This window comes from Rattus norvegicus, chromosome 1, assembly GCF_036323735.1.
Source record: "Rattus norvegicus strain BN/NHsdMcwi chromosome 1, GRCr8, whole genome shotgun sequence".
NCBI lineage: Eukaryota > Metazoa > Chordata > Mammalia > Rodentia > Muridae > Rattus > Rattus norvegicus.
In genome coordinates this window covers 121,318,209-121,330,403 of record NC_086019.1, presented here as the reverse complement: position 1 = coordinate 121,330,403, position 12,195 = coordinate 121,318,209, and the positions used below count along the sequence as shown (strand labels likewise).

At 37.1% G+C, this 12,195-nt stretch overlaps 1 long non-coding RNA gene across 5 annotated transcripts in view; it reads left to right on the top strand.

Moving 5' to 3' along the window:
- The window catches only part of LOC134483413 (uncharacterized), a 723,689-nt gene that overhangs the window by 186,932 nt on the left and 524,562 nt on the right, over positions 1-12,195 (top strand). For all 5 annotated transcript variants that reach the window (XR_010060293.1, XR_010060297.1, XR_010060294.1 and 2 more), the window contains exons 19-20: positions 7-148; positions 9,558-9,810. This is a non-coding gene — a long non-coding RNA (uncharacterized LOC134483413). The remainder of the gene's footprint in view (positions 1-6; positions 149-9,557; positions 9,811-12,195) is intronic.

Below are 12,195 nucleotides of genomic sequence, written 5' to 3'. Positions count from 1 at the left end.
ATGCAGGTTGTATTGCACACACGGAACAACACCACCCAGGAGGTAGAGGCAGAAAAATATGAATCTCAAGACCATCCTATGGATTTCTCTGGACAGTCTGAGTCCATATCTGAGGAAAGGTGATATATGTTCTGTGCTGTTGTATGCTGTAAGTATTTAATTGCTTTTCATTTTATAGCAGTTACATTGAATGTATTGAGTTGAGGTCCAGAAAATACTTTCAATTTTTAAACAATATTAATTCTATGAAAGATGATAGGGTCTTTTAAAATTGTATAATATATGGTAGTATTGTGATTTGGTGGTAAGACTGTGATGACAAGATTCAGAACACAGTGGTTTGAGTGAGATGCCCAATATTACTTTCAAATTTTCAAATACCTGAGTCCATGTCTATGGCTGTTTGGGGAAGATTAGGAGATACAACATTGCTGTGCAAAAAATATTCCTGGAAATTGCATTCTATCTTTCAAATATCCCATGATGTTTCAAACAGCCCTCTTTTCTTCTTCTTTGAAGTATGAACTACTACTTCAGCAGCCTACTGCTTGCCATCCAAAATTCAGAAAGTTGAGAAAAAATCTTTTCCTATTATAATTTTAATATTATTAATATATTTTTTGTTGTTACTAAAGGATTCCAAAACTTAATCCTGGCTGTAGTTAAAAACAATACTCACTCTCTGTCTATGCCTCTCAGGTATTACATTTAAAGGCATATACCAAATAGACTGGACTTTCTGCACAAAAATTTATTTTTAAATGTCATTAATAATCAAAATGAAGTGTACATTTTAAAATGAAATTAAAAACATTCCTGGCAAACTTTCTCACATCTTTCATCATGTCATCCTAGAGATAGAAGCAAAAGGATTATTAAAGTTTGAAGATAGCCCAGGCATGAGACATTATCCCACAACTTTCAAATATAAAAAAAAGTTATAAACAAATGAAGAAATTAAGTAATGTGGAAGAAGGAGGAAGAGGAGAGGACTGTAATAAGCAGAAGTAAAGAAAAGCTCAAGAAACATGAGTAAAATGTTCATCATATGTAAACTAGAATTCAATGCTATGGAAAGGAGGGGTTTTGGGAAAATCGAGCATGTACAAATGAAACTTTTGTCCAGAAAAATTTAAAAACATTACCTACACAATTCTTTATATTCCTAGATAGTGAACCCTGTATCTTTTGGGTTAATTTAAAAATCTATTAATTCCACCACACTACTACATCTTTTCTAGCTGCCCATGTTAAATGCCCATTTAACTATGCCTGTATAATTCCTCTTTGTTACACAGATTTTGTAAGCAGTACACAGAACTTTTTGTAAGTTGCCCAAGTAACAATATCAATGCTAGAAATTATAATCAAATCAGAGATTATGCAGTCATGGTTTTCATCTGTAGAACATCATAGCATAGATTATTGCACACATCTCATACATTCCTTTATTCTTAGATACTACTGAGATGGTTATTCTCTCTTTAAATTTGATGTGATCGAGAATCACCCGAGAGGCAAACTCTCTGTCATCCTTGTGCTCATTTAATTTAATTAGCTAATGCAGGTAGGAGAACTTGTCCCCCTGGGTAGGACCTGGTTCAAGAGACTTAGCACTGGCCTCTTCAGTAAAAATTTGACTCTCTATGTCCCAGAAAGGACTCTGCAACTTAAATTAAGGAATTGATAATTGTACATATCCACAATTATTCATTACTTGTATGATTAATAATACAATACATTTTAAAACACACGGATTTCTTTAGGTATTTGCAGTGAACTAATCTTTCTTTGCTGCACAGTATATGGATAGATCTAAAGAATTAAATATTTGTTTTCTTGTTTGGGTAACCCTATATAATTCTTGCCTTTTGTAGCTATTGTATAAAATATGGAAGAAGAGAAAACTATAATATGATACCTTAATCTTAAAGTCCTAGGTGGCAGATATACATGGAAATCTGTATGATTAAGCCAACCCATTCTATGCAAAAACTTCTTGGCCTGAGAAAGTTACTGATACAAATATAGATGTTAAAATAATAAATCAATCTTTCTTACTGAATAGTCGCTGCCAGTCATACTATGACAATATTACCAAATACAACAAAACAACACTGACATTTCACCGACTTTGTTCCTAATAAAAATCAATATTTGAAAGGAATCCTTAAAATTCAAAAAGACAGAAGTATGTTTTCAGCCATCTTTAAACTACTCCAGGATTGGTAGCAGATTCTTAGGGACGGATCTGTCATAGCAAAGTCTGTTTCAGGGTGGTCACCTCCATCTCTCATTTTGGCTTGAATTAATATATTACAATAGGTATCTGCTCAGCCCTACATTGAAGCAACTTGAGCCACACAAGAATTGATTATGAAGGTTCTGCCATAGGATAGAAAGCAGAGTAATTCCGTATGCATTCAAAGCCACCTTATTACTTTTGAAGATTTTTGCACATTGTGCAAATTCAAAGCACATTTACTATTTTCTAATGTATTTCTCTTTCTAGTGTAGGCTCTGATTCACAGGAAAAGATATTGCTAAGTCCATATCATATTTACATTTACTGGAAAATAATTCAGTGTATGAACATTTAAAATCAAGAACCTTTGTATATTTTTGGTTTGTACTTTCATTTGCAAAATAAGCATGCATCTAAATCACCAAGGCTTAAAGGTGCATAGAAGATCCTCTGTGATGTTTCTACTTGTAAAATCAAGTATTATCCTGTAAGAGGATATCCCAGAACTCATGTCAGGATTCTAAAAACTACATGGGACTGCAGATCTGGAGCAATAGACAGCGTTTGATACGTACATACTTCTATGCATTCCCCCCCCCAACACAAACCCTGACACACACACACAAAGAGAGAAGTGGGACAGAGTGAAAGAGACAGAAACAGAAAGAGCATGAGAGAGAGAGAGAGAGAGAGAGAGAGAGAGAGAGAGAGAGAGAGAGAGAGGAGAGAACAGAGACTGATAGAGGCAGAGATGGAGACAGAGAAAAATATGCACACATGACTAAAATTAATAAAATCTAGGTAACCATGGTGACACATGATTTTATATCTAGAAACAGAGAAATTATAAACTTTCAGTGAACATGTTTGTATTGTGACAGTGCTATGGCAAGGCACATTTTATGTTAAGCAACTCTCTGGGTTTCCACCAGCCAATTTTATCTCATATCACTCCCTGTAAGAAAAGTTCCCAATAACCTTGATTCAGTGAGCCTCACACAAAAATGTACAGTCATAATCATCTAGTTGTATGATATGACTAACTGGATATTTTTTTTGCTTTGGCAACTTTCTTATGCAGAGAGCCAAAGATGTTTTGGATTGACTTAGTCACTTGACAGAACAGACAATTTGTCTTCCTTGCATAGGTATTCAATGTGTTTGTATGAATTTCTCCTTTAAATGTCCTTTCCCAAACCCTCCCTTTAAAACAATCTCAAATCGACTCGGGGTTTATTCATACTATTAGGAACTACTCAATAAATATTTTTTGATAATTGTACTGAATCTATATTCATTTCCCAGGGGTCACAAATACCATAACAGCTGCATACACATAACACAACTAGATAAACAAAACTAGAAGAACTCCTGGTTTACTGAGGTAATCTATTCATGTATTTTATGATTCAAATGAACTCACTGCCATCAAAAAAGTACTTCTTATAAAGAAGAAATTGAAAAATTAATTTTCTTAATGAGAAGATGCTCATTTTGAATAATACCCTAAAAAATTCAGTTTTGGCAGTACATGCATTTTAAACTTAACTTCAGGTGACAAAATTATAAGAAAATTTAAGTACTAAGAGGTGGATGTTCACATTGGACTGAGCACAGGGTCCAGAATAGAGAAGCCAGAAAAGGGACTGAGGTAGTTGAGGGGGTTTGCAACCCCATATGAATAACAACAGTATCAACAAGGCAGATACCCCACACTCCCAGGGACTAAACCTCCCACTAAATGGAGCAAACTATGTATACAGCCTCATATATACCAGAAGATGGGGCTTGTTGGGAACCAATGAGAAGTGAGGACCTTGTTCCTGTGAAGGATTGATGCCACACTATAGGGGCATGACAGGCAGGAGAGAGTGAGTGGGCGGGTGAGGAAGCTCCCTCTTGGAGTCAGGGGGTGAGGAATGGGTTAAGGGGTCTGGAGGGATAACAAGGAAAGGGGATAAAATTTGAAATGTCAATAAAGAAAATTTCCAATAAAAAAGATTAAGAAAAAAGTGTAATGAAATGAGGTCATGCAATCCCATTACTTTTTGCCATTAATAGTAATATATTAAGAAATAACAGAATTGATTTCTGAATCCTTACAGTTAATTGTGAATACCTTGGAACTCTGTAAAAGTAGCAGTATTCAACTATCAAACTCTCTCTCCAATGCCTTAACTTTTATTCTCTTGATTCTTCGTAAAAATACAACATGATTGGAAATATGCATTTGGGACAAAAGGATATATCTTGGAGTTTTGTTTTGTTTTGTTTTGTTTTTTTTTTTACTTGTTCAGTTTACTTGCCTCTCAATGCTCGCCTCCTGCTCACTCCTCTCACAATCCTTCGCACAATCACCCTTTATATCATCTGAGAGGGTGGGGTCCAATGGGTATCCTCCATCATGGCATGTTAAGTCTCTGTGAGGCTAGGGCCGTCCACTCCATTGGGGCCCAACAAAGCACCCAAGCTTCAAGAACGCATCTCAAATGAAAACAACAGCATTTGGGATAGACCCCTTTATACTCGTTCAGTACCAATATAAAAACCAAGCTTCACATTTGCTATAAAAGTTAAGAGAGTTCTAGGTTCAGCAGGCATACGCTTTTTGGTTGGTAATTCAGTGTCTGAGAGCCCACAGGGCTCTTTTTTTTTTTTTTATTAACTTGAGTATTTCTTATATACATTTCGAGTGTTATTCCCTTTCCCAGTTTCAGGGCAAACATCCCCGTCCCCCCTCCCCTTTCTTATCGGTGTTCCCCTCCCCACCCTCCCCCCATTGTCCCCCTCCCCCCAACAGTCTAGTTCACTGGGGGTTCAGTCTTAGCAGGACCCAGGGCTTCCCCTTCCACTGGTGCTCTTACTAGGATATTCATTGCTACCTATGAGGTCAGAGTCCAGGGTCAGTCCATGTATAGTCTTTAGGTAGTGGCTTAGTCCCTGAAAGCTCTGGTTGCTTGGCATTGTTGTACATACGGGGTCTCGAGCCCCTTCAAGCTCTTCCAGTTCTTTCTCTGATTCCTTCAACGGGGGTCCTATTCTCAGTTCAGTGGTTTGCTGCTGGTATTCGCCTCTGTATTTGCTGTATTCTGGCTGTGTCTCTCAGGAGCGATTTACATCCGGCTCCTGTCGGTCTGCACTTCTTTGCTTCATCCATCTTGTCTAATTGGATGGCTGTTTATGCATGGGCCACATGTGGGGAAGACTCTGAATGGGTGTTCCTTCAGTCTCTGTTTTAATCTTTGCCTCTCTCTTCCCTGCCAAGGGTATTCTTGTTCCCCTTTTAAAGAAGGAGTGCCCACAGGGGTCTTAACTCTGTTGGTCTTCTTGGGGAATTCTCATCCACTTTGGGGTCCACAATCATTTCTCATCCCCTTTGGGGTCCACAATCATTTCTCCAGTTCTTCCATAAGAGTTCTCAAGCTCCATTCACTATTTGGTGGGTGTCTGTATCTCTCTGAGTCAGTAGAGATGCTCAGAAGAAAACATCCTCCCGTCTGCAAATATTACAGAGTATCAATATTGTTAGGGATGGGTACTTCCGCCATCAGATGGGACTCAAGGTGGTCAGGTTATTTGTTGGTCAGTCCCTCTGACTCTGCCCCATTCCTTGTGCCTACGTTTTTTGTACACAGGATAAATATTGGCTTGAACATTTTGAGAATTGTTTGGTGTCTCTATAACTTTTCTGGGGTTACTGTCTGGCTACAGGAGGTGGCCTCTAAAGGTTCCATATCCCCAGTTCTGAGAGTAGTAGCTATGGTAACCTCTATGGATTCTTCAGATACTATTTTCTCCCAAGTCTCTGTCTCATTATGGAGATACCCCACCCCCACTTCCCCTACACTTTCCTTTGCATATTTTCATTCATTTTCATGACCATGTAGCAATATCTCATGACCATGTAGCATCTCATGACCACACCTGCAGTTCCCCATTCTACTCATTATCACCTCTTCCTACTATATCTCTCCATCCATATGCCTCATAAGACTATTTCACCCCTTATGAGATTCAAGCAATCTTGTTTGGATCTTCTTTCTTTTTAACTTCTTTGAGTCTGTGGAGGGTAGCATGGATAATTTCACTTTTAGGTCTAGTATCTCCTTATAATATAGTATATAACCCGCATGTCCATTTGAGACTCGGTTACATCACTCATGGTGATATTCTCAAGTTCCATCCATTTGCACTTATAATTCATAATGTCTTTTTTTAAGAACTGCCAGGGTGGGAGAATACTCAGAGCATCCCCCACTCACTCAGAGGAAGAGGGATTTCGAGGAAAGATTGTAAGAGGCATTGACAAGGATGTGAGAATTGAGCCCGATGCAAATACGTTAAAAAACAAATTAAAATGTATTAGAAGTTTTTTTATTATATAACATAATTGATTTCTTTGTGTACCTTTGATATATAATGTATTTTATCTTATTAATCCTATTATTCCTTTTTATGACCTACATATGCTTCTGTCCCCTTTTTTCCTTTTTCTCCTTCCTCCTTCCCTTACTCTATCCCTTCTTTTGTCTTCCTTTCTCCTAACTTCTTCTCCATCCTTTTCTCTTTATTATTATCTTCATCCATCATTCTCTCATTAGTTCTTTTACTTTATTATTTTAAGTATACATGTAATAATTTGAAACTGATTTTCTGGAGAAATTTCTTGTTCAGCGATCAGAGGTAAGAGCATAGGTTATAACTAGTCCAAGTGCTGAGCATCAGGACTATTGAAAGCTCATATGAACAGGAGAATACTATATCACTCCTCCAAGAATATCATGAAGGAGGTAATATTTGGTAAATAATACGTCCCAAAAAGTAAGTGTGATAGGTTTGAACATCTTTCAAATATAACATCTCCATTATACCATTGGTCTCACAAAACATGTCATTACTGGCACAAAACCTGTGCAGGTTTGGACCTGTTAACCTCCAGTCATGGGAAGCAGAGGAGGGATTATGAACACCATAGTAGAACCTAGATATAGTTATGGGAGCTAGGGGAATTGGTTCAATAAGCCTCTAGGCAATTAATGTCAAATAGAGAAACATTATTAACATTCATTCAAGACCTTACTAGGCTGCCTGCTCTTGCTCTTATATAGCCTGTACTAACATTGAATTTATGATCCTTCTGCTTTATCCTCTTGAGTTCTAAAATTACTAATGTGTTCGATCATATCTAAATATATTTTAGTTTTACCAATTAAAAGTGCCTTCAAATATCAAAAATACTGTATGAATCATAATGATATGTAATATATGAAGAATTCTTCAACACACACACAAACACACAACACACACACACACAAGCATACATGAATGCATTGCATCAACAACAAAAATATTCTCTCTGATCTTCTTACTATTGTAGTATAAGATTAGCAAAGGTAATTATAAAGTAACATGCAACTTATTAAATGATATATGAAACAGAAGTAGCTGTGAATTATATATGAAATTAATCTTTAAACAAAGGATAATTTATCTCAGAATACAAATAGTAGTCCTACATGTATCATTCTAGTGATTTGTAAAATTGCAAACACTCTGAAAGTAATTTTCACCTTGCTTATTTCTATATTTATTTTTCATACATTAATTTATGTTGTGGGTTTGGCATATTGCTGCTCATATTATGTTAATTTGGGTCCCCAAAATTGTTTGCATGAGAACGCCACGTCTTAACTTAACAGAAGGTCTCTGCTCCCAGTTGGTTCTGATTGGTAAATAAATTGCAGGGAACCAATGACTGGGAAAGGCATACAGAAGTCTGATTTATAGAATGGAGGAGTCACAGTGAAAGAGAGGAATGAGGAGATAGAGGGAGTTTTCCCATGCAAGGAGGAAGACAGACTCCATGCCTGAAAAGATACAGGACTAGAGAGCATAGCTGCCATGTTAGAGCCAGAAAAAAGACACCCCAAGAGGGCTGCCAGACTGGGTCCAAAGTATCAATGGTGAAATATAGATTTGAGTACGTAATAATTTGAGAATATCTGAAGGAGGTGAATTAGCCCCATAAAGATTAGGAAGTGACTGAGCCATTGAGCTGTGAGCTGTTCTAGTCATATCAATATATAAAGGCTCTCTCTCTCTCTCTCTCTCTCTCTCTCTCTTTAAAAGCATCTTGGATTTTATATTTAAAAATTAGATTTGACAAGGTTGCATTATTGTAATGTTTTGATATTTTTCTTTTATTTTTCCCAGTTTCCCCGCCACAAGCCACCTATGACATCCCCTCTCCTCCCTGCTTCTGTGAGCATGCTTGAACATCCACCAGACCAATCCTGCCTCACCACCCTAGCATTCCCCTATGCTAGGGCATTGATCCTTCACTAAACTAAGGGCCTCCCCTCCCACGGATGCTACCTAAGGCCATCCTCTGATACATTTGCAGCTTGGAGCTCTGGGTCCTTCACTGTGTACTGTTTGCTTAGGTGTTTAGTCCCTGGGAGCTCTAGGAGGTCTGGCTAGCTGCTATCGTGGTTTTTCCTATCGTGTTTCAAACCACTTCAGATCCTTCAGTCCTTCCCCTAGATCCTCATTGGGTCCCAGTGCTCAGTCTAACTGTTGGTTGAAAGCGTCCACATCTGTATTGGTCAAACTCTGGCAGAGGCTCTCCAGAGACAGCTATATCAGGCTCTTGTCAGCAAGCACTTATTGGCATCAGTGATAGTGTGGGCTTGGTGGCAGCATATGGGAAGGATCCCTAGGTAAATGGTGTTTGTTTAAAATTTAATGGGTTTACAGTTTACAAATAATCACAAAATGTTTTTTAATTTGATGTAAAAGTTTTATCTGAGTACTTCATAAATTATTGGGAGTATATTTATGGCTGGAAAACAAGTAAAAGAATAGTGCATGGAAAATTGATAAGTACTATGGAGTCTTTGGCTATTGAAAATGGCTTCGGGATAAGAAACATACTCAGAAGGCCTTGTAGGGCATCAATGGGAAAAGAGGAACTCAGTCCTAGATGCCCCAGTGTAGGGGAAAGTCTGGGCTGGGAGTTGGGAGGGAATGGGTGGTTGGGTGAGGGAGAACCCTCATAGAAGCAGGGATGGATGAAGAGGATGACATTTAAAATATTATAAAAATGATATCCAATAAAAGAAAAAAATGAAACACATACTCAGTTGTAGAAGCTGGTGGGTGATAATTAAACACTAATTTAAAAGAATGAATATCATAGTTAGAATATATGTTTATTTGTATGTTGCCTTTTAACTGAAAAATTATTTTGTTAAATATGAAAAAGTACAAATATCATGAAACATTATAATGCTGAGCTGAATTTTATTTAAAGAGAACCTCATAGGAAGAAAAGCAGTGTCAACTCACCAGACTCCCCAGAGTTCCCAGAGACTACGCCAAAAAACAAGGAGCCCTCATGGGCTCATTTGTGGTCTCAGGTACATGAGTCTCAGAGATCGGCCTTGTATGTAGTCCTTGGGAAAGAATGTGCTAAATCCCGTTGAACTTTGATGCCAAAAGGAAGAGGATGCTTTCATCATAAATGCCGATATGCTATACACACAAGGAACAACAGAACCCAGGAGGTAAGGTATTTCTCATGATGGCCTGAGTTCATTTTAGAGAAAAAGTAATATATGCTTATTTCTTTGTACCTTAATAATATGTAACTGTATTTTGATTTTACTGGATAACATTGAAATTATTGACTTTAGGCTCAAAGCACACTTTAAAGTTTTAAACAGGGTTCATTCTTTGAAAAAATAATGGGGTCTTTTAAATTTGTATAGTATATATTTTTATTATACTTTGGTTGTGAGACTGTGGTGACAAGGCGTGGAATGCAGTGGTTTCAATGAGATGTCAATGATTAGCTTCTAATTTTTAACCATTTGACTTGTGGTTGATGATTGTTTGTGGAAGGTTTTGAGAGAAGTCTCTCTGCTTCCTCTCTGTGGTTTGAGATATAAGCTGCTAATTCAGCAACCTGCTGCTTACCACTAGAGATACAGAAAGAGAAGAAATACTATTCTGCCACTACAATTTCAATTTTATTAATATATTTTTGTTGTTGTTGCAAACAAATACTAAAATGTAATTCTGGCTGTAAGTAAACTCATAGTAGACTCTCTGACTATGCCTCTCAGTTGATAGATATGTGGGCACTTGCCAATGTGACTGATCTTTTTCACAAAAAAAGAAAATTTTTAAAAGTAATTAATGAGCAACGTCATTTTCACATCTACAAATCAAGTTAAAAGTACTCAAGATACATTGACTTACATATTAATCATATCATTCAAGAAATAGAAACAAAATGTTATCTTCATATTTGAGCTCAACCTACTCTACGTAATGAGACACTGTCTCACAAGTTCCAAAAATTAAAAGGGATATGAATAAAAACAGAAATTAAATAAAGGAGAAAACCAAGAGGAGACAGAGGAGAAAAAAGGGGAGGAGGAGAAAAGGAGGACTCCATTAATCGGAGACAATGGAAAGCTCATAAAATGTGAGTTTCTTCTTCACTGCTTCACAAAATGGGGAACAAAATTATTCATAGGAGGGGATATGGAGGCAGAGTTTGGAGCAGCACCTGAGGGATCCCTGTTGGAGAAAATAAAGGACTGAAAGATCATAAGGGACTTGCAACCCCATAAGAACTACCATGGCAAAAAACCAGAGCTCCCAGGGACTAAAACTACTGAGAGACATGGACTGACACATGGCTCCAACTTCATAAGTAGCAGAAGAAGGCTTTGTTGGGCACCAAAGGAAGGAGAAGCCCTTGGTACTGCCAAGGGTGGACTCTCACTGTAGGGGAATGTTAGGGGGAAGGCAGGAGTGGGTGGATGGGGAGGAGAACACCCTTAGAGAAGAGGGAAGGGGGATGAGATAGCGGGCTTATGTCCAGGAAACCAGGAAACAGAATAACATTTGAAATATAAATAGAAAAATCCAATAAAAACAAACAAACACACAATAATATGATAAAACAGGAATTTCTTTCGGTGTTTTCAGTGTCCTAATCACACTTTGATACACAGTAAATGTATAAAATGCAAAAATTTAGGATTCATTTTCTTGTTTATATAACCATATATTATCCTTGTCAATTGTGTTCTTGTATAAAATCTGGAAGACAGAATATCCCTTATTTAAAAACCATTACTTTTGACCAGATAGTTGGCAGATTAAGATGAAACACAGTATATTTAAATCCAGTTTACTCTGCACAGCATCTTCCTGGCCAGAAAAAAAAAAGCCATTGAAGCAAACATTGCCAGTATAGGTAATAAATTTGTATAACTTATGGCATACTTGTTACCAAGTATCCTCTGACAATTTTGATAAATACAATACTACAGCATTGTAATTTCACAGGCTTTTTTACTAATAGGAATCAATAATTAAAAGTTATCTTTGAAACCAAGATTGCAGAAGTATCTTTTCATCAACCTTTAAACATCTCCAGCATTGGCAGAAGATTCAGAGGGTCTGATCTGCAGTAGCCCAGCCTGTTTAAGAGTGGTCATCCCTTTCTTTCAATATGACATGAATTAATATATTGCCATACTTATCTGCTCAGTCATATATTGAACCAAAGTTAGCTCCACAGGGATAGCTTCTGAAAATACTGCTATGGAATAAGAAGCTGAATATTCGCATATGCATTCAAAGTCACCTTTTATTTATGCAAAATTTTCCTTCCTCAATCATATTACACAGGGCAGATTGTCCAAATTCAAAGCACACTGAGTAATTCCTTATGCATTTCCCTATCCCAGGTCTTGCAGAAAAGGATATTACTAAGTCAATATCATATTTACATTTATTGAAAACTAAATGAATGTACAAATATTAACATTCAGGAGCTATCTACATTTTTGTTTATGCCTCATTTGTATATTCATTGCACATCAGAATCACCAATTTTTAAAGTTGCATAGTGATGTTGAGTGATGCTTCTG